Genomic DNA, 27316 nt, shown 5'->3' on the forward strand with positions numbered 1-27316 from the left:
ATCCATTTAAAAGTTTGTTGAAAGGCCTGAGAAAAGGGATGTGAGACATTGGGCTAGACAGCAAGCAGCAGGGCGTTTATTCTGTGTCCAGGTTTTGTAACCTAGACTGTTTAGTTTTTTAATTTATAGCTGTAGGAACAAAACATCTTTAAGTGACTGATAAGTTGTTTTTTAGCAAATCGCAAATTTAAATTCACATGCAGCATGTTACACAGAAGGCATGTAGTGTAGCTCTACTTTACTGGTTTTGATATTCCTTCCTTTCAAGTTTCATTCAGCTTTAACGTTCCAAGTATTGAAAAACTGACAACTTTATTTACAGCTGAGCTTCTGTTATGGCTGCTTATACAGAGTTCTTACATTTTAGAAAGGCAGTTCCAGAAAACAGATGCACTCATGTCTGGGTTATGAATTCCTTAAAAATGTAAGACACAAGAAGTTTATTTTCACTACTGTTTTAAATTTCTTCTAAAAATATTTCTATTTACAAATTGTTTACTGCCACTTTTGTTCAAGAACTCTAGAAGAAAACAGTTAGTGGTAGCTTTTTACAGGGCTTTAGTTGATTCTTGCTTGTATTTCACAGCTGGTGTTAGAGTACATCTGGAATTTATGAAATTCCTTTCTTTGTTCCTCATTTCCTGTTCCATTCAGTAGTACAGTGTAGCATTCTGAAAGCTGTTTTTCGTGCTATCTTCTTCTAACATGTATGTTTTAAAGCATTTAGTGAGTTCTTGAAGGTGGTTATATGGTCCTTGTGTTTGACAGTGTAATTGAACTGTATCAGGAAACTTCTCAGATGTTTTGGTTTTGATATTTCAATGAAAAATAGTGTTGTTGACTTTCCTGGCAGTCATTCAGCTGTTAGAATTGTAGGAAGGAGGGTAGTAGAAAGAGAAGACAGTGTAAAAGCTGCCTTTCTTCGTATTCCTCTCTCTCCCCTCCTCCCTCTGCCCAGGAACAATCACCAGTTTGTAATGGAAAATTAGATCTATTTTGCAAGTGATGCAGGGTGTGACATTCTAAAGTTGATTTTAGATCCTGGTTTGAAGAGCTGGTGACTAGTACAGAACATGTGAACCCAACCTGAGAAATTTGAGCTCTGACAGTATGATACAACGTTGAGGGTTGTGTGTGTTGAAAACAACCAACCTACCCTCCACAAACCAGCAATGTTGAAGTAAGTTGCATTTACTGGCTGGAATCACATTGTTGCAGATCCTTAATAGTCTCTAAAATAGAGAGGGGATGCAGTGCTCTAGTGGAATTTGTCTTTTTTTTTTTTTTTTTTTTTTTTGCAAGATTGTGTTTGTTTTTCTATCTGATGTTTTGTTCTTAGAATAAAAAGTACTTTGATTTACACTTGGATACCTGAGTAACTGTCTCAGGTCTTCAAGAGCACATGAAAGTTCTTCACAGTCCAGTGGTTGAGCCTTCTGTTGTCATTTGCCAGCAGTTGAGTGCTGTTTCTGATATCGTAGTTTTGTTCTCTACATGCTGTCTGTAGTCATGAAACACTTGTAGTGGTACAATACATGTTCAAAAGCTTCTTCACAAAGCACCTGCTATTAAGATGGTGATTGCATTGTAGACATTGTTTCTTTATAAACACATTAGGTGTTTTCTCTTCAATTTTTGAAATTGCAGCATTCACTCTTATGGTGAGCTTAATATTAGGGAAATATTTTTAGCTGCCTCTTTAAATGTAGAGGAGTGGAGAGAAGTAAAGAACACTATCACTGTGAGAGTTGTCATTTCTCTACAGATCAGATTTTCACATCTGCTAGGTCTAGTTGCTTATCTTCTTTTGTTTGGGTGGTATGTGTTTGTTGTTGTTGGGTGTTTTGTTGTTTGTTTGTTTAAGGTTCTCAGATCCTTTGCACTTGAATAAAACTAACAATGCTGCTCAGTATGGCTGAAAACTGGATAAAACCAAAGTTGTTTTGCTCTGAGAGTGATGTCTGTTCCAATGAGGCTGTATTGTGTTCTAAGGAATCAGTTAAGGTCCTAAAAAACTTTCCCTTGCTCCATTCAAATCAGAGAAGCTGTGCTCCCGTAAGTTTTGTAACCTGTGTTGACTGTAAGGTCCTTGTCTTGATCTATGCAAATTCTCAATGACCTAGACTAAGTCTAATCCTAGAGACTTCTTTCAGACTCAGTTTCCCTGAAGTACTGGGACATCACCTGTAAACCAGATCACTCTTAAGAACAGGAGTTGCATTATACCTCCATGAACATAATGGTTAAGTTCTAATTTTTGTCTTAAGTATTCCTCAATAGATGAGCAGAAGGGACCCATATATTATTTCTGTGAATGCTCTCTGTTTTGTAGTGTAGGTATTTGATGCTCAGGACTTTGATGTTACTTAACGTACAGATGTCAAGTTGTTAAGATACACAGAGAAACACATTTGTGCTGTATTAGCATCTCTTGCCCCAGATATGTGGTTAGTTGACTAACACCACTCTTCTGCAAATAATAATCTTAGCCTGTGTTTGTAGATTGTTCTGTGTAGTTAATTTTGCTATACACACTCAACCAGCAGCCCTTGGATGAGCACCAGGGTATTACTGACAGTAGCATATACAGGAGCTCCTGGTAACTCCTGCAGAATAGGCTTAGGCTGTTAGTACTTCAGAGAGAAAGGAGGTTGTAAAGTTGTAGTCAGTGGTCATGAATTTCACCCCTGACTAAAGCTAGAGGAACTGTTTATGCCTCTTCCCTCTCATATGTATAGAAATATATATATTGTATAGAGTTGATCTCCATACTCTCTGGACTGATCACTGCAGTGGACATCATGAAACTTGTGTTGCCTGTTAGGGTTGAAAAGAACCAGATTTCAGAACAGTAACTGGTATACTCATTACCTCCCTACTGCCCCATGAGTTTTAAACTTTTTTTTTTTTAAACCTACTAAGCAAAATTGCCTGAAAGAGTTAAAAAGAAAGCTAATTTTTATTCAGACCAGTGCTCCCAACAGCCTGTTTAAGTGGTGAAGCACAAGTTTTTGACAGGGAATAAAAAGTGCCTAGGGGAATTTGGGATGTTGCAATAGAGTGAAATAACTTCAGCAAAAGTGAAGCTCTAACAGACTGATAATTACTGTGTTTTGACACCTGCTTCTGTGACAGTGTTCCAGAAAGTTGTGGGTTTGCAAGTAAAGAAATGACTGTTAAAATCAGCTCCAGTACAAAATGTAACCAATCTCTGTAATAGTCTAGTGGGAAATGTTGTATTAGAGTTTCCAGACAACACCTTCAATTTTTTTATATGCTGATGCCCCGATTCTACTAATATGAATTGGTAAATGAGTCCTCTGGGTAGCTTAACTTCATGCTCTTGAACATGAGCTTTCCTTTGTGGTGCAAAGTGAACCTCTTAATCCCATGTAATATTACTTGGGAATAGCTATGTCATGTCTGTGTGGTAGCTCTTCAATTTTTGTAATTTTTTTTTCTGGCAGTAACCAGAAATACTGAATGCTTGTAAGGTAGGGTGCCACACATACTACATTGGGAACCATGTAGGAGCAAATACTATGTGTAACGGGCCATGCACAGTGGCAGAAGGAAGCAGGGTCATGCATTAATATCTTACCCGAAAAGGACTTGGAATCAAAGAAGAACTTGCATGTCTGAATTAGTACCAGGCTGCATAAATACCAAAACTCTCCTTGTACTGTGTGGGATTAACTGGATACCTCAGAATATGATGTGAGAAACTTAGTACTTCTGAAGTGACTTGTATGGTGGGTGTGCTGGATATGGGGCTAGACTTGGTCTGTTGTTTCTGTCCTTGATTTCAGCATGTGAGACGGTAACGGGAGGTTAAACGCCCGCTCTATTCAAAGCATGGAGTTAGATACAATGTTTTACCTTATGACTGTGCTTTTAAAGATGGGAATTTGGTTCCCTTTGTGCTTTTGGAGGAGACAACGTTGGTGGCGCCATCAGTGCTTTTGTTGTGTTTGATAGTCTTTGGTGTCATGACAAAACTGCTGATGTATTTTTTTTAGGGTACACATCTTCTAGAATATTGGGCTGCAGAAGATAGAATTGGGATTATTTGACTTGGAGCAGGTGGGTTTGACACAGGAACAAAGCACACTGGAGTATTTTGATGTAATGAAGGTGTCATAAATGTTATTTCTTTTGTCATTGTTTTGGACATGGATGCACATGTCTTTTTTTGGTATCTTACCTGCTGAATAATTTTCCCCTGGAATCAGATTTTGAGGCTGGCCATGGCAGGGAAAAAGAGTGTCTTATAATGATCACATCTAGAAAATCACATATGGGGTCAATGCAGCCCTCCTGCTGCAGACATCCCTTATGAGGAGAACCACTCTGTTTGTGTTGGCCAGTAGACCACAACAGGGTGTTTGTTGCTTCTCTGTCCTGTACTGTACACCTGAAACCAGCTGTGCTGGAGTGCTGAACCTTTGTAGCTGCAGGGGGAGCAGGGTGTCGGCAGGATGAGCTGCAGTTTTGCAATGCTTTCTATTTGTTGAACGGTCGCTTTCTTTGGGGAACATGAGATTAACACTAAAATAGGCCAGTTTAGGATGAAAATGACAACAATGTAAAGCTTCAAAACATCATTTTGAGCCAATGGCTTTGCTTTATTTTTTTTAATCAGATTAAATAGAAAAATACATTAATGTAAAAAATTTGGAGCAAAATAGCTTATCAAATGTATGCTTAAGTGCCTGTAGGTGGTTTTGAGGAGTGAAGTACTTGGCTGTGATTGAGAGCTTTTAAGGGAGAGAGAGAAGGAGGTTGAGGTTTCTGTAGATTAAAAATAACTCAGGAGGATGCTGCTGTAAGTCTTCTGTGCCATAGCCTGTAAAAGGTCTTTATTTATGCCCAGGCTTCACAATTGGATCAACAGACATAGTTTAGCTGTAGGCAGTGTAATTATGTTGCTATTGATTTGTACTCTTGTGATAATCCAGATTGGATGGTTCAGCCTCAGAATTTCAAGACAGTAGATGGTGAGTTTGACCTGGCCCACTTAGTTCATTTTACATTCTCCTCGGGTGTAATTATTTTCAGTTCATTAATTGCCTAATTAACCTTAATGAGTTTTTACACTAATTATTTGAAAAACATCCTGATTTAGGAAGTGACTAAAAGGCATGTCAGAATGCTGCCTTGGATACTTGTATCACTGTGATGTAATAGTATCACACATACGTCTTCCTTCATGGTCCTGGCAGCTGGAGCCAGTGTCTAGGAGGTTTGCATTGTGTGTCCCTTCATCTGTCAAACACTGGTGAACTTCTAGAGTCAAGCATTTGAAAATTGAGGGTTACCATCATGAGGGTTGTAAATTTTAATCTTAATCTGATCCTTTTGCAGACACAGAATTCCTGCTGCTATGGGAATATATGCTTACTTAGACAAGAACACTGTTTAGCTTGTAGTCTGTGGGATGGGTTATGAGTTGTGTAGTGAGCAGTTACTCTGTTCCTGTAGTGGCTTAGGTGTCTTCCTGCATATATGTTCAGTTCAAAATCTGTTCTGGCACTTCAGTTATCTCTTTTGCTGTGCTCCTTGCCATGAGGTAGAATTTTTTGACCTATCTCCCAGCCTTGTCTGAGGCATGGCCAAATCTCTTAAGTGGGAGATACAGTAGGAAAATGGTATCTAACAGTCATGGTACCAATTTTGAGTCCTTGTTCTAGATTTTTATGGAAGGCAGTCTTGTACATGTGGCACAGGTCTCAGATCCCAATAGTGTATTGAACAGTGCTATTCTACTGCACAGTCTTCCTTCTTCCTGTTTACTTAATTCATGGTGTTCTTTCCTCCTGCTGACACTTAACAGGGCAAGTATCTCACAGGCATCTCTTCCACCAAGTGTATATACAGGTGGAATTAACTAGTTGTCTTTGGTTAAGTTATGCAAAGGATGGTGAGAGAGCTCTGCCAGTGGAAGGGACAGGAGAGGACAAGAAGGATTTTGTTTCTGCTTAGACAAGTCTTCTTTCCTTCCTTCCAAGATCCTGTTCTTGTCAGTCTGTGCTTTCAGTCAAATGCCTTTTAGTGTCCTTCTGGACACAGTGGGGCTCTTGCAGTGAGAAGTCCTGCCTGGCATATCAAGTACTGGGGATGTGAAATGCAATACCAGAGCAAATAGCTCTCACAAGGACCAGAAAAGATCCTGATTGCTATTTTCTGGAATTTTTAGACACTTCATTTTAATTGTTTAAGTTCCTATTCTAAAGCCAAGGGCTGCCTAGTACTTAATTTTGACATCTGGACATTGCAGGACAAGCTGAGCTCTTCTGTGTCATGCTGTCCATTTTAGCTGTTTTAACACCTGAGAGAAGTGGAAAGAGCTTAGGACAAAACAGTTTCCTCCTCAGTTTCCATTTCCTAGACTCAAGAAGTCACTAAAACTACTACTAAGAAATTGGTATTAAGTTGTTGCTTTCTCTTCTCCTCTTCCTGTTTACCACTCCTGCTCCTTACCCTCCTGAGCAGAGATTGTTCACCCTCTTCCTGTTCTGTGGGATTTAACATCACTTTTGCCTTTCTATAAGCTAGTAATAATGGATTTTTTTTCGTTGCAGTTCTTCATAAAGGTCCTAGTCCTGCTGTAGGGCACTGCTTTATGCAAGTAACATCTGTTCTGGTTGCTTGAAGTCTGCTGTAGCCTTGATAAATCATATTTTGTATTCATGCTTCTCACTTTTCTGAATAGCTCCTGGTCTCCTGTGTTTTTGCTTAGCCTGAAAGTGCAACCGTTTCTGGATAGCAGTGGTTGCTTAAATATTCCAATGGTCCTTGTGACCTTAGTAACAGCTCTCAGTGCCCCTTCTGGTGTAAGAGGGTGCTTTACTAATTTTGATCAGAACTGAGTGGACAAAAGATGAATTTAACATATCTTTGTTAAGCCATTACGCCATCCTATCCCAGTTGTCATCGAACACAAAGCGGATCACTTAGTGAAGAAAGGCAAGCTGCAAACTGAGTGTGACAGCAGAGCAAGAAGGACAGTGATTTTGCCAATGAAGTGGAGAGGCCTGTGGTAGCCAAACAAGAATGGAGCAGGTGTGTGATGTTAACTAGAGTGAAGCTAGAGCCTGGTAATCTCCAAACAAGTCTGTAGTGATGGGTAGCTCCAAGAAATTAAGTCAGCAATTCAGGGTCAGGATCAGCAAGGCAAATGACCAGGCATGGACTAACCTGCCATATAGCTCTGGCAAGGTCCAAGGGCAAGTGTATGAGCTGGAATGCAGCTTTGAAGTGAAGAAAGGTGCCCAGTAAGGCTTCCTCCATGCTTTCTCACACAGCTGTCTTCCCATCAGCCCGATCCAAGCTTACACAGCTGCACTGTGTCACAGCTGGCCTTGAGCCAAGGCATTTCAGACCCCTGCGGGGTTGGGGAGAGAGACTGTGCTCAGAGCCCTGGCACCACTGATATTTTGTTAAGATCTTGTCTGGGCTAGCCTTTATCTCATAAAATCTACGGTTTCTGAGCCATGGTCAGAATCCTAAGGGGTGAAAAGAGGAAGTGCAGATGCAACAACCGAAAATACGGCTGCATGTTTTGCAACACTAACTGTAGCAATAAAATGCATCCTGTATGCTGGGGGAGCCAACCCCCTGCTGTGATTCTTGAAGTCACTAACTTCCATTGGAAGGTGAGTATTTCCACAGGTTTTTGAGTATAGGTAGTGTTAGGGAGGTATTAGGTGGCTCTAGCTACAGTATGTGACAATAATTGCTAATTGAGCTGTTGGGATGAAAAGAAAGTAAATTCTCTTGAAGCATCTTTAGTCTTTTGCAGCAGTGTTTTGTCCCTTCATTCATGTATTTGAACTAATATGTTGCTCCTGTTCTATGACATTATCAAGTCATCTATGCTGTTCCCTTTCATGTGTATTTTTTCCCTTTTTCTTTTTCCCCCTGTCTTTTGAAAACAACATTGTCTATTTTTGGTGAAGTTTCTGGTGCATGTTCTTGCTTCTCTCCAGGCTGTGGCAAGCCTGCTGTTACATCATGTCAGCACTATTCTGTTGATTAGCAGAAGAGAACTATTAGTGTAATGTTCCTTTCCTGTTTCTTTTCTTCCCCCCCTTCCCCAAAAGGATTTTTTTTAGACTTCTCTGTGCTATTTCTGTGGGAACAGTATTGAAAGTTTTTGCAACAGACAGAAGGGTTGTGTAAAAATTAGCTTTTGAGCTCAACCAGTGCTTCTCCCTGTGGACCTGGACTGAAGATGAAAGAGTTCTGTTTGCATTTGAGTTTCCTGCTGCTTTGAAAGATGATGGTGTCTCATAACAGCAGTATTTGCAATGTGCTTTTACCACAGAATGGAGGGTAACAACCAATAGATGGGAATGTGGTCCTTTAATCTTCCTTTAATTCTCCCTGCTTAGAAGAGCTGGAAGTTATCAGTGTTATTTTTTTTTCAGAAAGGTGAATAGTAACTTGTCCATTCAGATTACAATTCAAAATATTTTGCATATCAGGGAAGATTCACTTTATAAAACACAATATTAGGAAATCTATCTGAGGCTTGTTCTGTGCAATCAAATTGCTCGGATTTTCATCTTCATTTAAGATGCACATAAGATCTGCTCTGTGAGTTTAATAATTCCTTGCTGCAGAACAGCAAGCATTCTTGTGTGTTTGAGGGTATCTTGCTTGTTGTAAGAGTAGAGATATGACAAGGAATCAACTAAAGTAAAGATGTAAAGAGACAGTGGTTGTGAGGCATGGAGGGAGGAAAGGTTTTCACAACTGTCATGTGATGAAATTGGTGGAGTATCTTCCTAACCCAGGAATTTGTTCCTGGACATTCCATTATAGCTTGGCTTTAAAGAGTTCACTTGAAACTCCAGTGCTAACAGTAAAGTGTTGATTCTGGCACTGTCTAGGTTAGATTAGGGACTCATTTGAACTGAAGGACACAGCAAGGAGGTGGAAGTGGAGGGAAGTTGAAAGGACATGTTTATCTGGTTAAGTGGCTTTTTCCTCCCTGCTGTGCTATGTATTCAGTAGACATCTTCATCTGGGCGTGGGTTGTTGATAATTGGCACTTCGTAATGATAACAAGTGAGAGGACTTCATTTTAGATAACCCACATGATATAGGTGATTGTTATAAAGCGTTTTTAATGGAGATCTGTTAGGGGAGCAAGGGCATGAGGAAGGAAGCTTACTCTTCAATGAGTGTCCTTCTCATTCCTGCAAGTACACTGTGTGTAGTTAAGCTCAGTGATGCAGTTGGATTCCTTGGCATTTTAGGTGTCTATCTTGCAGTTATCAATTTTATATGTGTCCCAGCTCTGTTGTTTTGAATGTAAGCTTGACTGACAGTATTTACTACTTCCAATCCCTGAGGAAAGCAAGACAGGATTTGTGCTTAAGATGAGATATACAGCGTTTAATCTACAAGACAAATTTTTGATATGTTTGCATCTACTTTGCCTTTACAAAAGGGAGGAAATGAATGAAAGAAGTACAGGTTTGGGTGCGGGTCTTGATAATAGGCAATGGCAATCTCAACACTTCTTACTTGAATTTGATGGTTTGCTAGAGGATAACAATTTGTGGTGGTGTTTTTTCCCCTCTACAATGTGGACATTTCAACTTTGGTTAGCCATTCCAGGAGGAGTTACTCAGCTGGCATGGCAGACTGCTGGACAGAGGATATCCTGCAAATTTGAGAATGAAGCTTGTAGATGATAAATGCCAAGGCAAGAGTTAATTCAATACCTACTTTCTATAAATAGAGGAAGTTAATTCATATAGTCATAGCTAGAGAGTACATGAGCATGTCTGAGACTTAACTGTCTTGCTTCAGATCATAAACATGCTGAATAATGTGACAGTCAAGATGCAAAATCCAACCTACCCCTTGGAATGGAAGTCAGAAAGAGAAAATGGCCAAGAAGGAAATATCTTACTGTACTTTTTTTTCTGTAGTTATTCTCTTCACCACTTGGGCTTTTAATACAAGTGATTTTACTATGCCAGACACTTCAGATATATCTATGATGTAGTTAAAGATTGGTGCCATGTGATATTTGATTATGTACCTAGAAGGAAAAACACCTGTTCTCTAACTCTATAGAAAACTCTCACCAGCAGAATAAGTAGTCAGAAATTAAATTGATGTCAGCTGAACAGAGCTTTAAAGTTTAAAAACTGCTATTTCAGTATATATACTTTACTGACCACAAGCTCTGCAGTTTTGAAGCATTTTGCCCCCATATTTCTACAATTAAACATTAGAATTGGGAGAATCAGGAGACCATAGCTTGGGTTATACTGTCACGATATGGCTGCATTTCAAATCAAAACATGTTGGAATTTTTTACTTACCCAAAATTTGATGTTTCTGTAAAGTAGGTGGTCAGAAGTACAGCTTTCATTTCTGTCCAAAATTTTTCCTTCTATATTGCTCCTGTAGAGGGAACAACCAATTGAGTATTCATTGCTGTCTGTCCAAAAATACTGTTTTTTTGTTAGGAATTCTTGGAAACCTGTAAACAGTGTCAGTAATACATGATATCCCTCAACCTATGTTTAAAGTGTTATAATGATGTATTTATAGTTTCTGAAATTCTGCTTTTATGTAATGTGTCCAAAATGCAGTTGATAGGCTGCAGTTGATGCCAGACCAACACCAATAGAATCCCCTTGTTACACTCCCAGGGATAGTTAGTGTAACTTCAAATGTTTTTCTTGCTATTTTTTATCTTTGTGACTTTTAATTGAAGTTGCTAATGAATATTAAAAAGAGCACACCCTTATTCTCTGTGCTTGTATTATCTTGGTGCTGTCAAGCTTTATAGGTGTTAGAGAGAAGAGATGAACAATGTTCCTGTGTGGTTTTGTGGGGAATCTACAGCGACAGCTTTGTGCTCTAGGGTTCTATGCAACTGTGCTAGTTTGAAGCAGGCTAGAATGTTTTGGTGAGAAGAACTAGATTACAGGCTGTGGAAAGAAAACAATGGTGATGTCTACTTCCCTCACAGGCTTGCTGAGATGTATAGGAACAAGAAATAAAAACATTAGATAAGACACTTGGCATCACTCTCACTGGGGCTGCTGGCTGAGCTGCGTCTCTCTAACCTCACCCTCCATTTTGGGCTAATCCACTTTGCTTCCTAACCTCTCGGCCAAACCTCCATTCTTCCTTGGGACTGGGGTAAGGTTGAGAGGGGTAGGGGGAAGGTGAAGGGACTGTTGAGAGCCCCTCCTGGGGACTCGGGTTTCTGGGAGGGGAGTTGTGTTTCTGTATTACCTTTTACCTTGTCTATAACTGTCTATACTGTAAATATCTGCTTGTATATTGTGCCAGCTGTAAATATAAGCTTCATTCATATTTCCAGAGCTGGCTGAGTCTAGTCTGGGTGATTTCTAAAGTGGGGGGGGGGGGTCGGGGAACACCCAAACCATCACAGCAACCTGCAGTTTTTCCATGTACAACTTGGTGGTATTCTCTGTTCTGCCTTTGTTTTTTATATTAATCATGTTGTTATATATTCCATTAGCAAAACAACATTTGGCATCAAAATTTTTACCGTCCCATTTGGAGGTGCATGAGTGGAAGACATCCTGTGCCAGTGTCATGTTTGAGAGTTCATTGAAAAAAAATATCTAGCTCTTGTTATGTTGCCATCTGTTTTCCTCTAGCTTGAAGAGGAAACAGCTGTTGTGAATAATCTCAGAACATTTTTAATAAAGCCTAATAGGTTCTGCTTACCTTCGGCTTGCTTGTGTGTCGGACTGAAGAAATGTGCCAGTTAGAAAGGGAAATGTCGTTTTATGGTAGGATCTGTAATGAGTATGTTTGGAAATGTAGGGTTTCTGCTTTGCCTCCTGTAGCTAGATTTGCATATAGCTGAAGAGATCTGTCTGCATTAATGGGGCACACTTCACTTGCTGTAACTGCGTTGTCCCATAAAGGGGCTGTGCTCCACTGCTTGTGTTCTCTGGGTGCAGTGGTTTGCAGGCAGCTGGGGAGTTGATTGAACCTGGTGATGTAATGTAGGATGATGAGTTCATTGTCCCATTATGCCAAACTTCAGTTTGCTAATGAAGCAGAGGCAGTAGCTAGCTATATTTGACCTCAGGGAAAGCAATGAAGATGAAGAGCCAGTGACACATCATGTTTAGCTGTAAAGAATTAGGTGCAACACATGCACCAAGAAACTGAAAGAAAATAACTTTTCTTGGGAAAATGTTTAATTCTCAGGTAAAGATTAATGTTGCTTGACAGTGAGGGTATGGATGCACTCAAGATAGCCAGAGGATGATTACCTTGTGAGTTTGACTGTATTTTAGACCTTTGGTAAGGAGTGGGAGACCTCATGAAGGAGATTATGTACAATATAATCACCACTGGTTCAGTCATAGTGGTAATTCAGTTGAATGAGACAAGGATAAATGTTAACTATCTGTGCTTTGGAGAAACAAGTGTAAACTCTTTTGGTTTAGCTCAAGTCTTGCAGACTAGACAATAGTACTGTTTTACACAGATCATCTTTCTTCCCTGCTTTCTATCTAAATCAAAAGAAAATACCTTCTTAATTCTGTAAAGCTTGGCTGGATAGTTACTTGAAGTAGGAGTGCTCAACAGTAATGTGAGTGAAGGAGACTAACAGGCAGAGAGTATTAAGTGGTGGTGAGGGAGCACAGAGTTGAAGAAAGAGTGACTGTCTGAATTGAATCTTCTTGTAAGTAGAGTGGCTTCTTTTTGTCAACAGTCCTGCTGCTTTTGGGCGAGTCTTTAGATGATGGCATTATAGAGCAACACTAGTTAGTAAGGATAACACAAATTGGTAAGAGAGCATACATCCCATAATCCCATTTTAAATGCATATCTAATATCATGCAGTTGCACAGCTTCTGCTGTGTTTACCTCTTGTAACAAGACATATCTGTGGGTGAGTCTGGTAGGAATCTCTACTATGCCAAAGCTAATGACTGCACAAGGTCCATTCTGGCCTGATGTCATCTGCTCTGCAAAACAGATGTGTGGTTGCAATCACTGGGGGTAAGAGGGGCAGTGGACAATTGACTGGTCTGTGGTGGCTTCAAGTGGCTGTGAAGCTACAGTGTTGCTGAAACAGGTGAGGAAATAACTGCCCTCTGCTTAAATATCCTTTAAAAAAATAGGAGCAAAATGAGCATCTTGGAATTGAAGAAAGCAAGAGATGCTAACTTGAAATTCAGTTAATATTAAAAATTAGCTATAATAATTGTTGTTGACATTTCCTGCCTGATTTATGCTATTAAATAGTGTTTACTCTCTTGCTCTGGAGGAGTAGCTTATGTGCCAAGAACCTATTACTACAGAAACCTGTTCTGCTGTGGAATCATAGAATGGTAGGGGTTGGAGAGGACCTGCTGAGATCGAGTCCAACCCCCATGCCAAAGCAGAGTTGCCTGGGACAGGTCACATTCAAGATGGATCTTGAAAGTCTCTAGTGAAGAAGGGTCCACTATCTCTGGGCATCCTGTTCCAGTGCTCTGTCACTCTTACAGTAAAGAAGCCTTTTCTTGTTTTGAGGTGGAATTTCCCATGTTCCAGTTTGTCTGTTGTCCCTCATCCTACCACAGGTTGCTGCTGAAATGAGACTGGCCCCTTCTTGACACTCACCCTTCAAATACCTGTAAATGATAATAAGATCTCTTCTCCAGACTACCCCAAGTGTCTTAGCCTTATATCTGACTTTCAAAGGAGAGAAGATCTGATTAGTGACTATGAAAAGTCTCAGGAAATATGCAAGTAAGAATAACCCAGAATATTGTCACCTAAGCAGACATTTCCTTAAAGGAATGATAATTTTGCTTATTGTGTGCAGTTTCTTTGCTTGAATAGCAAACTTGAATTTGTTTTCCCACTTGTAGGTGTATCACAGAATGTCAGGGGCTGGAAGTGACCTCAAAAGATGGTCTGGTCCAACCCCCTTGCCAGAGCAGGATCACCTATACCAGATCACACAAGAATGTGTCCAGGCAGGTTTTGAGTATCTCCAGAGAGGTAGACTCTGCAAACCCCCTGGGCAGACTGTTCCAGTGTTCTGTCACCCTCACAGTGAAAAAAATCCTCCTCATGTTTACATGAAACTTCCTATGCCTCAACTTCCACCCATTGCCCCTTGTCCTGTCATTAGGCATCACTGAGCAGAGCCTGGCTCCATCCTTCTGGCACTCACCCTTTACGTATTTATAAACACTGATGAGGTCACCCCTCAGTCTCCTCTTCTCCAAGCTAAAAAGCCTCAGCTCCTTCAGTCTCTTTGTAAGAGAGATGTTCCATTCCCTTAATCATCTTTGTGGCTCATGCTGGACTCTGACGCAGTTCTGTATCCCTCTTGAACTGGGGGGCCCAGAACTGGACACAGTACTCCAGATGTGGCCTCTCTGGGCAAGAGAACCTCTCTCGACCTGCTAGCCACACCCCTTTTAATATACCCCAAAATGGCATTGTTCCTCCTGGCCACAAGAGCACATTGCTGACTCATGGTCTACCTCCCATTAACTAGGACCCCCAGATTCTTTTCCCTTTCACTGCCTTCCAACAGGTCAGTCCCCAAGCTATATTGATACCTGTGGCTGTTCTTTTCCAGGTGCAAGACTTGCCCATGTTGAATTTCATTACACTTCTTCCTGCCCAAGTCTCACTGAATGGCAGCACAGCCTTCTGATGTGAGCGCCACTCCATCCAGTTTGGTGCCATCTGCAAACTTGCTGACAGTGCACTCTGTGCCCTCATCTGGGTTGTTGATGAATATATTAAACAGAACTGTTTCACTTCTCAATTTACAGTGGAAGTACTTTAGTTTCAAACAATTAGAGCTGAACATAACAAGCCAGTAGGTTGTTGTCTTTTGGTTTGTGGGTTTTTTTGGGTTGTTTTGTTGTTTTTTTGAAGGCCCCCATCAGTCAAGTAGTTCAAAAGATGTGTGGAAGTCACAGTATCACAGTATCATCAGGGTTGGAAGAGACCTCACAGATCATCAAGTCCAACCCTTTACCACAGAGCTCAAGGCTAGACCATGGCACCAAGTGCCATGTCCAACCTTGCCTTGAACTGCCCCAGGGACGGCGACTCCACCACCTCCCCGGGCAGCCCATTCCAGTGTCCAATGACTCTCTCAGTGAAGAACTTTCTCCTCACCTCCAGCCTAAATTTCCCCTGGCATAGCCTGAGGCTGTGTCCTCTCGTTCTGGTGCTGGCCACCTGAGAGAAGAGAGCAACCTCCTCCTGGCCACAACCACCCCTCAGGTAGTTGTAGACCGCAATAAGGTCACCCCTGAGCCTCCTCTTCTCCAGGCTAAACAATCCCAGCTCCCTCAGCCTCTCCTCATAGGGCTGTGCTCAAGGCCTCTCCCCAGCCTCGTCGCCCTTCTCTGGACACGCTCAAGCATCTCAATGTCCCTCCTAAACTGGGGGGCCCAGAACTGAACACAGTACTCAAGGTGTCAGAACAGATGCTTTCCTTTGAAGACTTTTGACTTTCATGTTCTCAAATAGTGCATATTCTTGAATGGTAGGTCTCATAAACTCTATAGCTGACAGGAGAGTGGTGTTTATGGTGTGCTTATTTGGAATGCAATGGTGATAGAGTATGTAGAGCTAAATATGTGCCTTGGTGGACACTCTTCTTGGGCTTGTCTGTCTTGTACTGTGCCTACTTTATTACCACTTGGAGTTCCTTTGCCATTGTAATTTGGTACAGTACACCTCGGGCTCCAAGGTGTACCTGCAGTACTCCCATGAAGAGTGTCTTTCCTACCAAAGTAATTTCTGCTATGAAGCATTCTTTTGCCAGGTTGCTTTGCAGCAGTGATAGTAGCTTTTTCATGCCTGAATTTGTGTTCTTTCCAAAGTATTGCCTTTGGGAGGCATATTTTTTTTCTTTCTTTCCCTCTAAGTATGTGGCAGCACTGCTGCAAGTACACACTGCTAACGATGTGATATTTCCTGTCATCATTACTGGAAACTGTTTGTCTGCCTTACCTATTGTTAGACGGACCAGATCCTTTGTCTTCTGCTCTGTGTTGGTAAATCCTGATTTGTGTTTGATTTCCCCCTACTTGTGTTGTTAACATCCCAGACCAAGAGGATATTGATCTTTAGCTGCTGTTCAAGAGAGTCCTTTGATTTAAGGCCTGCTGTTCAGGCTGGATTGGCTTTGCTAGCCTCTGCATAGCTAGCCTTCAATTTCAGTTTCGCAACGTCTCATGCAGTTGCATTAGCAAATAGTGTAACGCGATGCTCCACTGTGCTCTTTCTGCTGAGGGATCTGAAGCTGCCTTTTTGAAGTGCTGGAGAAAGAGGTACTTCCACTTTGGAGGTTAGCTGTCTGATTTACTGTGCACAGTCACAGATGGAGTCTGCAGCAGAGCCAGGATGGAATCTGTATCTTCGACAACAAGAGCTAACTTCTTGAACAGAAATACAAACTTCTTGCACAGAATAGCTCTGCTGTGTGGTGTTGCAAACAAACACATGCACAGTTTCAGAAACTACACAGGATGAGTAAGGGGTTAATTAAAGCTGAATGGCTTTCCATTCTTGGGTGACCTTCGTAAAGAAGCATTGGTCTTTTTTTGTAGCCAGATGCCTAGTGTATTCATCCCTATCCCCCAGCATGCCTTACAGCACAGACGTGGATTTTTGTGCATCTATTGTATGTAACATGTGCTACCCTAGAAGGTAAAAATGGGCATCTTTTTATCCAGCAGTCTTTGGATAAGCATGTCTATTTACATGATCTAAGTTTTACATCTGCTTATTGTAAATGTCAGTGAGGAGCTTTCTTAGTCAGTGGAAGTGCATGATATAATCCAGAAATCAACTTCAGTTTACACATAATTACCAGAAGTGTTCTCTAGTCTGCCTTTCTTTAAGACATGAATTTGAACAGGGGTTTCAAGAGATTATTTAGAGACAGATACAGATATTTCACAGGTGTAACTTGCCCTGTGGGTACTTACTGACACTTGCTGAATGTGATACCACAGCTCAGAATAAACAGAAAAGGTCCTTTTGCTTTTTTATTTTTATGTTTGTGATAAAACTAGTACATGCTGTATCTACAAGAGAAACACAATGTGTACAATATCACTTTTGTTGGGTTCTGAAAACTGAAATGTAAATTTGATGTAGATTGTCACTGTTTGCCTGCTTGATGTGTTCTGTAAACTGCTGAGGACAGGGTTGACCAGGTTTTGTGTATTTTGGATTTGTGGTGGCTGATTAGGTACAGCAATGGATTTAAAGCTGTGAGTTTAAACGTGGGTATGTCATCTTTATTGGTCCTTAGGCTGAGGAATAAGCTCAGTTGCAGTGCTTGCTTTGCCTGTGTGTTAATGCAAACCATTGTCACTAACTATCTGTGTCAGCCTGAAGAATAAAGCTTGGACCTTGGCTTGATTTGCAAGATTTCATTATAAGACACCTTCATTCGTCTTAACATCACAATTCTAAATGTATTTTGTATTGCATTATGTTTGAGTGTGCTGTGCCTTCATATCTCCATCCTGTAAAGTATGCTTCACCTGCCTCTTGCATTTTAAAGCTTAATCTTTCTGTAGAATCATACAATCATAGAATTATTTCAGTTGGAAGAGACCTCTAAGATCATCAAGTCTAACCATCAACCTAACACCACCATGGCCATTAAACCATGTTCCAGAAGTGCCACATCCACACTTTTTTGAACACCTCCTTATGTATGAATATTTGTGTAGGCTTAAGCATTACAAGAAAGAGAATGTTTTGTATGTTGCTGCAGTTGGGTTTCTGCTGCAGAAACAAAGTGAGAGTAGATTTGTGCCACGTTAGACAGATCTGTGGAACTGAACATGTGAAAATGTTGTGAATGTACTTCAGAGTATTTGCTAGTTGTGCCTCATGTTCGTGTTTTTGAATTCCCTCACTTCTCCATAGGCAAATGAATTCTGCTTTGTCACTTACAGTAGTTATGCAAAATACTTAACAGTGCAGAATGCTTTACGGGCTGCATGTCTTGTTCACCCCCTTTTGTGCAGCTGATATGCCTAACTCGTGAACTGAAACCAGAAGCATAAAAGAAAGCTAACATTGATTGAGTTTCATTATTTTAACACGTTGCATCATTTGGATAAGGAAAGTTAGGTCACTTTCTGGTTTTAATACCCTGCTTTATGCTTTACATAAAATCCCCGCAACATCTGGATTGCGTTTCATGGAAGGTTATACATTTCCCTGTAAATAAGGCTTTTAACTGTATGAGTGTTTACAGAATTACAAGGGAGCATTGTGTGTTTGGCTAGATGTTTCTTCAAAACCTCAGCTGCTTATACCAGTGATGTATTTTAGGTGCACACAGCTACATTGACTTCTGAATTCTTGTGGTTTTGATCACTACTTACTTATAAGTGACTATACTTAGCTTCTTGCTTTCTGTACATTGTTGTGCTGAGGAGTGAAGAAATAAATGTGTGTTTTTTTCACTTCCTGTAGTTATTGAGGTTGGATAATCTAGCATTTGGTTTTCATCACATTGCCTGCACAATTGAGTCATTCTTTGTTGGTTTGGTTTGTTCCTTGGGCCGGGATTCATGTGATGTTCCCTCTCTCAGGGTAGTCAGATTAGTCACTGTTTGAAATCTTGTTTCAAAAATTGCACTAGTAAGAAACTGTCTACAAGGCAGGTGAATCTCCAGTAGTTCAGTGTTCTGAAGTACATCTAGCTTCAACTTGGGCTTCTTTTATTATGTGGTTTAGAGCAAAACCTACACTACAATTGTGGTAGTAGCTTTAACTTTGAAATAAAATTGAAACAAAAAAAATCCTAGTAGTAATAATAACCATTATTGATACAAGTGGCCTGTTTCCATGGTACTTGAATCAGACTTTGGAAGTATTTAGGGCAAAAACTCTCACTGCAGAATTATCTATACCTGAAATGTTTGATGGTTTCAAACATTAGGACTTTGACAGTTTCCAGTCTCTATTTTGCTATATGATGTTACGAAGGATCTTTAAATTCTTTATCTAGGTACTATTTTAGGGGTCATGGTTCATTGTGGGAAACTGCAGTCTAACAGGCTAGTCCTGCAGAAAATGTGAGGTGTCCAGGTCAGGTGTAGGAAGAGAGGGGTAAGTATCTTCTGTGTGGTTGCAAACAGTTAACCTGGACATTGATGTTTCCTCTCTGGGCTCCCTATCTAGCTGATGAACAGAGAGAGGAACTCATTCAGTTTATAATTCAGAGAACTAGTTATACTAATGCAGGCACCTGAAATGTGCAGAATGTTAAACTGTATGAATATCTCTGGGGATATTTGGTCTGTGCTCTGAGAGGAAGGCAGGGTTATTGCAGAGTGGAGGGCCAGTGGTTGATGAAATAAATGGTTCTGAACACTGTCATAGTTCATAGATTAAAGCCTGAGTAGAAGGAAAGATTAATTGTATGTTCCATATTAAACTTTGATTCTGTCTCTTTTGAATGACATTTTTTTCCATCTTGTAAGTTGTTAATAGTGCTCTGATAGGAAAATGCTCACTGAGTAGGCAAAGGTGCAGATCAGTGGAGTAGAAAACGAGATAATTGGAAAGTTCAAATGGTAGAGGGTTTTTTGGTGGTGGCTTTGTTCTGCCTCTAATCTTCAGATGATTCTTACAAATACCAGACCCTTAAGACTCCTTTAAGTACTAGCTCAGATTGTTAGTTTTCCTTTCTTTCTGTGTGAGACAGATGCATGTGATGTTGAAATGGGCATATTAAAAATTCAACTTTGGATGAACTCTGTGGGTGTGGAGGAGCAGCTCCTGGGGAATGCCCAGCTTCCAAAAATCATTGGCACTTTTTGAAAAATGCTCAGCCTCTGAATGACTACCTTGAAACAAAATTTGTCTTTGAAACTTGTTTCCATTTCTGTAAGACTAAATACTGAAATAAAAGAGACCTGTGTTTCCTTGAAGTTTGTTTGCTCCTACTGCATTGGCTTCCTTTAGCAGTATTTTGGCAGTTAGCTCTGGTGCAGAGATGAGTGTGTTGAGTTAAAGCTTTAGCTGGACTGAATTGGCTTGTATATTGCGAGGTGGGGATCTGACCCTCTGACTTCAGGTCAGACAAGAATAAGCGAGAAAGTGTGTCCTTGCTCATTTGCAGTCTTAAGAATTTAATTGCACAGAACTGCAAGCTGATAAGTGGTCACTTTAGTCAATGTCCTGGGTTAACACAGCCTGCTCTCACAAGCCACCTCCATGCACCCCAGGCGGGAAGGAAAGTAACACAAAACCCTTGGGTTGAGATAGAGTTTAATGAGATTATAAGATGAACAGTTACCGTAGCCTATTTGCAGAAAAGGGCAGCAAAATACAGCAGTAGAAGCCAATGACCTACCCCACTCCCTCAGCCCACCCAGGAGAAAAGGCCAACACCCCAAAACTGGAAACTAAAAGTGGCAACCAGCATGGGAAGCCTCTCATTACACTCTGAACTTTGCTCCAGACCACACTTCCATTTTGAAGCTGGCATGATGGCATCAGATTCAACTCGACCCATGATGGTCAAGTAAAAATACTTCTTAAAATGTCACAAGCAGAAGTGTGGTTGTTTTTGTTTGATTAACATGACTGCAAGCTAGCAACAAGAAATTAGTAGCTTCAATGTAAAAACTTGTGTGTTGTTTTCTGCTTCTGTGCAATACAGTGAAATAAATATTTCTTTGAGATAAAGTGGTTTTAAAGTCTGTCAGTGTTGAAAAGTCATCTATAGATCATATAAAGCACCAATATTGGGAATGACCAAGTGGAATTTATATTTGTTTCAGTCTACTGGAAAAAAAAAACAACTTTGTAAATGAAATCCAGTAACTAGAGCAAAACATACTGTGGGTGATGTAGATTATGTCCTATTCTGACTTTTCTGTTCAATACAGAGGTGCTCTTGCACCATATAGTTTCTCAGCAGCCTAAGACTACGGCTAGAAATTTATGGATTTCCTTTAAATCAATATTTTCATTAAAAAAAACCAACACATCTCTAAGAACATAGCTGGTGACTGGTTATGATCACATTTTTCTTAAAGGATTTTGTATTACATTATTCTTTAGTACGTACAATGCACTTTGTGTGTGAAGGAGCGCATGAGAAATACGTGGACTGATGAACTGTCAAGATTGTGTCAAGTAGTTGTGTTCTTGCTTGTTACTGGGTTTAAGGGAAGCTTCTAATTATTGCAAGTTTGGAGGAGGATGTTTCTGGGTTTGGATCTTTAAGGGATAGAAATGAACTACCTGTTTTCACTGTTTCTGAAGAAAGGCTGAAACAAAGCAAGGTTTGGAGATTTCAGAACCTTTTTCTGTCCCTTCATGCTGCTCAATTTTAGAATGGGAAGAGTGTTCTAAAGACATTCTTTTAATGGTTATTTACTAAATTTTAGGTGATTTTCAAGATTGCCTTGAACTGCTGTGGTTTGAGTCACCCTGTTTCTCAATAGCTAGATTTTATTTCTGTTTTGAACACTGTGGAGCCAAAAGTCGAAACTGAACTTGATCTAAAGTTGATCATGTGAAACTGGTTAGTTAAGACATTTCTAAATAAGTAATTCCTTCAGAATTATTTATTCTTGCTTTAGTAAGAACAGTTGTAGAAAGTCATTAGAAGAAACAGCTACGGTTTCTTGACATTACCAACAAAGCTTCAACTTTGAGCAATCATTCATTTTGTCACTCATTTTTAATCTAAATAAAGCACAACTTTTGGTAGATTTGTGTTTTAGATGTTACTGTGAAAGTTTCTAGTGATGCTTAAGATCATAGAATCAATCAGGTTGGAAGAGACCTCCAAGATCATCCAGGCCAACCTAGCACCCACCCCTATCCAATCAACTAGACCATGGCACTAAGTGCCTCATCCAGCCTTTTCTTGAACACCTCCAGGAATGGTGACTCCACCACCTCCCTGGGCAGCCTATTCCAATGCCAGTCACTCTCTCTGGGAAGAACTTCCTCCTAACATCCAGCCTATACTTCCCCCAGCACAACTTGAGACTGTGTCCCCTTGTTCTGTTGCTGGTTGCCTGGGAGAAGAGGCCACCCCCCACCTGGCTACAATGTCCCTTCAGGTAGTTGTAGACAGCAATGAGGTCATAGAAGTGATTCATCTTCTGGAAGAGAGAGGACATCATTTCTCTTCTGTCGTTGATGTTTTATTTTATTTTTTTACATGGTTATAGCTTATTGAGCTACACTTTAAAAAATGGGATCTATATAGACTGTCTTTTTAGATTTTATTTCTTTTGGTCCCCTGGCTTTTAGTTTTGTCAGTGAATAATAATATAGGTGAAGGGAGGTAAAAAAAAATTACTTTTTTCCCCCCACAGGAACTTTTTGCTTGTGCTGATGTTTGCTAAAGTACAAGTAATATTCTTTGAAAAGACTAGGCTCTTTATTATAGAGCAACTATCTTAAATGACCCTAAAGTATAAAAACTCTCAAAAGGGAGTGATTGGATTGCTGTTGAATTTTGGTCACAACTTGTTTGATGTTGTAAATCATTTGCTTGTATTTCCTGTCTCATATTAGTCTTCTAAAAATAGCTGGAATTGCTCACTGTTTGCCCAGTGCAGCTCCATGATGGAATAGCCTGTTTGAAGTTACTTCCTCTCAGATCCTCTTTAAAAACAATCAAACAGACAAAAAACCCCAGCAAATCCCACAAAACCAAAACCAACAAAACCCCCAAGCCACAACAACAAATAAACACAGTGAAAAACCAAACAACCCCAACACCCCTCCCTGCCAAATGCCACCTCCAACAACAAAAGCACTATGGAAAAACGACACCAAGCCAGCAATCTAAATAAAAATCACAATTCAGCACAATTCAGAGGCACAGAACAACCAGTAGCTAGTCCCTGCATGACTGAAACTGGTAAGGAAACCTCAAGAGCCTTTATCAGATGCATCTGGGAAGTTGAATGAGGTGTGTCTTGGTGCAAAGTTTCATCAAAATGCAAGATGGACTGGAAAATAGTATGTGGGGAGTTGAGTCTAACGTTGTGTCAACACAGTCAATTTTATTAATTCATCAGTTTTTCTGCAGAAATACAGGAAAATCACATCAAAGAAACTGGGAATGTTAAACCCCAGAGTGCCACAGGAAAACTGAATTTGAATGAAAACTCCTTGAGAACAGTATCCTACTTTAAAATGTTCTCATCAAAGTGTGCTTTTACAGAAAGTAGCTCCAGTCTTCTTAAAAAGCAGCTGGGCTGTGCATTGTATTTTGTGGGATTAAGTTACTATCCTATGGGAATATTTAGAGAAACTTGGTTCCAGCTGTCAGACCGCGATATTGGCAAGTAACATACAACCAGTTACATTAATGAGTTGAGGAGAATTATGTTTTTCTTCCTGTGCAAATGAAATTCTTCTATTTGTAAGCAGCTCTCATAGAATTTACTGTCCAGAGCTCTTTCCTCTCAGCTCTGGGATTTGATTAACAGCCCTTGTGCTGTGATCACTTTAAGTACTTCAGATCATTACAAGATCTTTTGAGCCTCCTTAGTTTTCCTTGCCTCTTGCATGAAAAGTAAGACTGTCAGTCTGTAGCTTCTCATTATTCTCTAGTGAAATGAATCCTCAACTACACTTCTGTTATGCCCAGAACAGTAATGCCCTTATTGGATCTTCAAGGCTGCAAAAAAAGCTGAGTTGTCTGACTGCATGTGCATAGAGGAGTGGGAATTTGGCCACTAGCTGTTCTGACTGATAGGTCTGAATTTGTCCCTCACTGGGGGGGCGTATAGCTAGTTAGACTTGACTTGTTACAGCTCATAGAAAGACCTGTCATTTGTGGTCTCAGAACAGGTTTTGGATCAGAAGAGTTTATAGGAAGGTTCCTTACTGTTTCAAATAAACTTACTCTTGTTATGGGAAAGGTAGTATGGTAGTATGACAGCACATGCACTGGTGAAGGGGATTTGTACAAAAGGGATTTTTAACAGAAGCCAAATGTTCCTGTCACTAGGCTGTGAAGGCAGTAAACCACCACTAGAAGTACGAAGTCTAGGTAGGTTTTGATACAGAATATCAGCTGGTGATAGTCTTCAATTTATTTCTGAAGGAATTTGGCTTGTTGCTGCTTCTTTCTCTGAAGCCACTTGATGGTCTTGTCTAGAAAGTTGTAACTAGCATGCTTCGTTACCTTGGTGAAGGAAGGGTTACTTGCTTAAGCTGGCAAGCTGTGATATTGAATTATCCAGGGTTATTGCTTATGCCCAGGTTGTCAGGGCTGTTTTGTTGAGGAATCGCTTTCCCTGAGTCTACTAATGTGATGACCATTTCACGTGGAAAGAGGCTGGCAGGCAAGGGCTTAGATTAAGAACAGGTCATCTAAAAATCTCATTTTCCAGATCACGAAAATCTGTTCACAGATGGCTCTTTTTGACCTGGTTTAGAAATCTAATGCAATCTGTCTCTTCATTGAGAGCAAAGTATGTGTTTGCATGCATAAATACCTATAGCTAGAACAAAGAGAGATTGTTGGACAAGTAGTGTTTCTAGACACACCTCTTTTAAAACAAGTCATTCTTCTTTTTATTTTTTTTATATATGCATTTTCTTTATTTGATATTTATGAATTTCATAAGTTCTTCTTTTTTTTTCAGGCAGTGTAACCTATATACATAGGAGCAGAGGACAGACACTTAGCATATATTGCCTAAAATGCATTTATTGTTTTTAGGTTACTACAAAACCACAGAAGAACACTAATCAATTTGGATAACTCTGTAGTGGCACACTGGTTCTTGGAATGTCAGCTTTAAAAAAATAAATAAATAAATTGCTTTTTCCTATTTGGAAATGCAAAAATAAATTGAAATTCTCTGAGAGGTACATGCAATATAACTGCATATAGGAATGACACATAAATGTAGCTGTGCATTCTGACTTCATCTTAATTTCACATAGTTATCACACTGGCTGTTTAGTAAAATTGGTTTGTGATATGAATAGAAGTTTTCTGTCTATGACCATTTCCATAGTAAAAAGGATTATTTTTCCAATATATCCCTCTTGAGGTATTACAGTCATAGCCTTGATCTTCCCTTCACCTCATCCTCAAAAAGCACACCTTTCAGAATGAGTTTTCTCAACATTCAACATTATTGCAACTGCTTCCTTGCAGTTTAAACTCATGTCTAGGCACTAAAGTTAATCTGGTTCTAGGTTTTTCTATATGTTTTAATTGACATTGACTGGTATTACTTCTACTTTAATTGAAATTACTTTATATACTTATTGACTTACTGATATTTTATGTCTATGCTGGGCTTTGTGCATTTGGAACTTTTTAAGCATTAATTCTGATAGAGCTGTGGATGTACAGAGTTTTCTTTTTCTGTTTTTCATTGATCTATGAATGTTGAAGGAGTAATGCTTTTTCAGAAGAAAGAAAACTTGAAAGGAGTGCTTGACGTAATTTTTTTCAGATTCCAGCATCTATACTGGTATGGAGAGCTTAAAGAAAAACAGGAGAGGCTTTTCATTCTTGACATACATTCCTGCTCTGTTCTTGTTCGTGACGTGCTTGCCTTTGAGCTTCTTTGGAGAGTGTTTCCTGAATATGGCAGAAAAAAAGTGGATTGTTGTTGGTCTGCATGCATTGCCCTTTTCAGACTTTGGGTATTTTGCTTCTGTACTTAAGTCTTTCAGCATGCTCCCTGAAGTCAAATGCTGCATCATTGAAAGCTCAGGAGCTTTTTTGTCTGGTTTATTTCTTTGAGGTAGGTTTTTGTTCACTTGTTTCTTTTCTGAGCTAGTTTGGGAAATGATTCTCCATGCTCTCTTGGTGAAATCAAGTATGTTGATAATAGAAAGCAGCAAGGTAAATTTGTGGACACATGACAAATGTTTTCCTTAATGCACAGAAGTTGGCATAAATCACAGAATGTTAGGGTTTGAAGGGGACCTCCAGAGGTCATCAGGTCCAACCACCCTGACAAGGCAGATTCACCTGGGGTAGGCTACACAGGAACATGTCCAGCTTGGCTTCGAAAGTCTCCAGAGAAGACAACTTCACAATCTTTCTAGGCAGCCCTCCCAGGTTGAGGCTATAGGGTTAAAAAAAAAATTCTGGGGACTAGAAGTTTGTTATTCAATCCCATCATTCTGCTATCTCTTTATAGACTCACAACAAGGTCAGTTCGCGCTCCTTTCCTCCTCCTCCTGCCCTGTGGGCGTGGCGGGAGCCACTTTAACTGGAACATAAATCATAGAATCAACCAGATTGGAAGAGACCTCCAAGATCATCCAGTCCAACCTAGCACCCAGCCCTATCCAGTCAACTAGACCATGGCACTAAGTGCCTCATCCAGTCTTTTCTTGAACACCTCCAGGGACAGTGACTCATACCACCTCCCTGGGCAGCCCATTCCAATGCCAATCACTCTCTCTGCCAACAACTTCCTCCTAACATCCAGCCTATACTTCCCCTGACACAACTTGAGACTGTGTCCCCTTGTTCTATTGGTGGTTGCCTGGGAGAAGAGGCCACCCCCACCTGGCTACAATGTCCCTTCAGGTAGTTGTAGACAGCAATGAGGTCACCCCTGAGCCTCCTCTTCTCCAGGCTAAACAATCCTAGCTCCCTCAGCCTCTCCTCATAGGGTTTGTGTTCCATGTTTCTCGCCATCTTCGTCACCCTTCTCTGGACATGTTCTAGCACCTCAACATCTCTCTTGAATTGAGGAGCCCAGAACTGGACACAGTACATGTAAGCAGTAGGCCTCTTTGGATGGTGGAGGTGTTGGCAGGGGGAATGTAGATTTAGGGTTTTTTTTGGGGGGGGGGATGAGGAAAACTTCAAGGGGGTTTGCCATGGTAATTGCTTTGTAATGTCTATCACTGTATTTTTCTCTCTCTAAACATAATTCTGTATTTTCTCTCTAGTTTGATTTGAGAGTTTAATCTCTGTTAGCTCTCTTTTAAAAACCCACGACAGCAGCCTGTGCCAGTGCTCAGTTACCCTCACAGTAAGGAAGCCTCTCCTTCTGTTGAGGTGGAACTTCCTGTGTTCTAGCTTATATCCATGTGTGCTGATGACCTATTACTTAAAAACACAGGAACAGCAAATTTTGTTCCAAAAAGTAGAAATCTTGCCTGGCTATTGTGCATCTCCTTCTTTTCAGAACGTAGCCCCTAGGGAAATACGTCAAAAGCAAAGATGACATAATGCTGAGTATCAAAATTCAATAAAAAATGCTACATATTTCAAAGAATCTTAAAATGGAAAAACTTTAAGGAAATATATGCCTGTACATATGTTTGTGTATTC

The 27316-nt window shown here is 40.2% G+C and overlaps 1 protein-coding gene across 2 annotated transcripts in view; it reads left to right on the top strand.

Moving 5' to 3' along the window:
* The window catches only part of RASA3 (RAS p21 protein activator 3), a 149030-nt gene that overhangs the window by 9390 nt on the left and 112324 nt on the right, over positions 1-27316 (top strand). The window contains exon 1 of one of the 2 annotated variants that reach the window (XM_064143682.1): positions 7435-7655. The exons of the other annotated variant lie outside the window; for it this stretch is intronic. The gene's annotated coding sequence lies outside the window, so the exon portion shown is untranslated. Of the gene's footprint in view, positions 1-7434; positions 7656-27316 lie in introns of those variants that run through there. 2 annotated transcript variants of the gene reach the window in all.

Source organism: Pogoniulus pusillus, chromosome 5, assembly GCF_015220805.1.
Source record: "Pogoniulus pusillus isolate bPogPus1 chromosome 5, bPogPus1.pri, whole genome shotgun sequence".
Taxonomy (NCBI): Eukaryota; Metazoa; Chordata; class Aves; order Piciformes; family Lybiidae; genus Pogoniulus; species Pogoniulus pusillus.